At 44.6% G+C, this 2,742-nt stretch overlaps 1 non-coding gene across 1 annotated transcript; it reads left to right on the top strand.

Moving 5' to 3' along the window:
- Positions 1–740: 740 nt before the first annotated feature.
- Positions 741–898, top strand: LOC118709564. The gene has a single exon (XR_004985046.1). It is a non-coding gene; the product is annotated as a U1 spliceosomal RNA (small nuclear RNA).
- Positions 899–2,742: the final 1,844 nt, after the last annotated feature.

Genomic DNA, 2,742 nt, shown 5'->3' with positions numbered 1-2,742 from the left:
ACAGCCTAGGTGCCCATCAGCAGATGACTGGATCAGAAAACTATGGTACATCTACACAATGGAATACTATGTTGCCTTAAAAAAGAAGGAATTCTCATCATTTGCAGCAACCTCGATGGAACTGGAGAACATTATGCTAAGTGAAATAAGCCAGTCAATGAAAGAAAAATACCACATGATCTCACTCATTTGTGGATAATAAAGAACATTATAAACTGATGAACAAAAAGATAGATACAGAGACAGTAAAGTATTAAACAGACTGTCAAATTACAGTGGGAAGGTTAGGAATAGGTGGGAGAGATAAGAGATCAACCGAAGGACTTGTTATCATGCAATAAGCATAACCAATGGACGCAAAACACTGGGGGATGAGGGCATGAATGGGAATGGGGTGGGGTGGGGGGGAGAGGGAATGGTAAGATTTGTATACATATAATAACAATAAAAAATGGGGAAAAAACAAATGGTGACTAAATGGTAGTTTGCTTCATAATATTTCATTAAACTGTACATTTATCTTTTATGAACTTTTATACATGTGTTATATTTTATAACAAAAAGGACAAAATAAACAATATTAAAATTTCTAATTGATGAACCCAGCTGAAAATTTTCTAGCATCTGGTGACATCACAGCCATCATGATGTCATAGTGCAATGCATGATTCACTTGTTTGTGGTGACGCTGTGTAAATAAACCTACTGTGTTGCCAGTGGTATAAAAGTAGAGCACAGAGATAGTTCCCTGGCAGAAGAGACACTATGATCACAAAGATGGTTTTCCTAGAGGCTTACCCATTGCATGTGGGATGTGGCGACCCCTGCAATTTCCCCAGATGTGGGAAACTCAACTGCACAATATATGGTAACAGGAGACCCCATTTGCACTCTCCCCTGACACCCCCCCCCCAAACTAAAGTATAGAACAGACAATTATGTACAGTACATCTATATATAAAAAAGGCAGTGACCTCAATGACTGAAGGCTTCATTGAACACCGGAAGTCAGTCCTATAGTCAGAGCTGGGTTGTCTTGGTGACCCAGTACTGACTGCCTCTGCTGCGGGTGTGGCGACCCAGCACTGACTGTTGAGGGGGCTCAGATCAGGCCTCGAGAGAGGCCTGGAGAGAGAAGCAAGGTCTGATCTGTAGCCTTCATGGCAGCTGTTGATCAGCCCTTGTCTCTCTCTTTCTCTCTGGGCCTGGTTAGCAGCTGTGCCTCTCTTTTCTCTTTGGACCTCCATGGGAGCTGCTGATCAGCCCTTCCTCTCTGATCAGGCCTGGATATAGGCCCGGAGATGCTGACTGGCATAGAAACCAACCAATCAGGACCAAATCTGGGTGAAATGTGAAGGCAGAACCTAAGGTGGGGCTGAGAAGGGGTTTTAAAGCAGATGGGGTGAGATCAGATTGGCAGGGGAGGGAAGTTTGGGGCAAGATTAGGCCAGCAGGGGAGGGTAGTTAGAGGCAAGATAAGGTAGGCAGAGGCAGCTGGGGGCAAGATCAGGCCAGCAGTGGAGGGCAGTTAGGGATAATCAGGCAGACAGGCAGAGGCAGTTAGGGTCAATAAGGCAGGTAGGCAGGTGAGTGGTTACAGCCAGCAGTCCCAGATTGAGAGATGGATATCTGACTGCTGGTTTAGACCAGCAGTCTGACATCCCCCAAGGAATTCCCCCATTGGAGAGGGTCTAGGCTGGGCTGAGGGTCCCCCCCCATGCACAAATTTTGTGCACAGAGCCACTAGTAATTCTTAATAATAAACAACTCTGTCAGTGGTTTACATATTTACTATACTAGTACTATACTTTTTACTGTTATTTTATTTTAATATATTTTTATTGGTTTCAGAGAGGAAGGGAGAGTGAGAGATAGAAACATCAATGATGAGAGAGAATCATCGATTGGTTGCCTCCTGCACACCCCCTATTGGGGATCAAGCCCACAACCCAGGCATGTGCCCTTGACCAGTATCAAACCAGGGACCCTTCAGTTCACAGGCCAATGCTCTATTCACTGAACCAAACCAGCGAGGGCCTTTTTACTGTTATTTTAGAATATACTCTTCTTATTTATAAATGCAAGTTTCCTGTAAAACAGCAGGAGCCTCACACCTCTTGTGTTACTTGCATCTCTTGATTGCAACATTTCCTCTTGTCCTTGATTTTGCCTTGTGTTGTTTTGTACAGTAACATGCTGTGCGAGGTTATAGCCTGGGAGCAATAGGTTATGCCTGTGGGTGTTCTCTCTTTTCTGCATCCAGCATGGAAAAGGAATGGATCTGGTTCCTGAGTAGAGGAGCTGGGAGTTGAGAAAAAAGAAAGCAAGCAAGATGTAGAAATAGAAACATAAAGCTGGGAACCAGGTGGGATACTGCCTCCTCTGATGGAGGGGCAGGGACTCCAAGCCCACTCAGCACATTTATTTATATATCCCAAAATACCAGGAAGTATCACCAAAACTTAGGATCAAAGGAGCTTATTTGCATTCTTGAGTAGGCCCTAGCATTCCTGGTGCTTGACTGGATTTATATATCAAAGCCCGCTCCCTAACACCTGGACAAAGGTAAAAAGTCAGTTCTGATAACATGTCCAGCCTTTTGGGGGAAGCATATTCCCAGGGTGTGGCTCTGCCTATTGCCTTGAGTTCAGTTGACAATAATTACAGAAATGCCCATGTGCCTTCCCAGGGGCCCTCTGCAATGCCTTAGAGCCCACATGTGCTAGGTTTGTGTAAGTACTC

The sequence above is a fragment of the Pipistrellus kuhlii genome, unplaced genomic scaffold (genome assembly GCF_014108245.1).
Source record: "Pipistrellus kuhlii isolate mPipKuh1 unplaced genomic scaffold, mPipKuh1.p scaffold_m20_p_1, whole genome shotgun sequence".
Lineage (NCBI taxonomy): Eukaryota > Metazoa > Chordata > Mammalia > Chiroptera > Vespertilionidae > Pipistrellus > Pipistrellus kuhlii.
The sequence above is the reverse complement of the archived record's forward strand: the minus strand, read 5'-3'. Positions and strand labels throughout refer to the sequence as shown.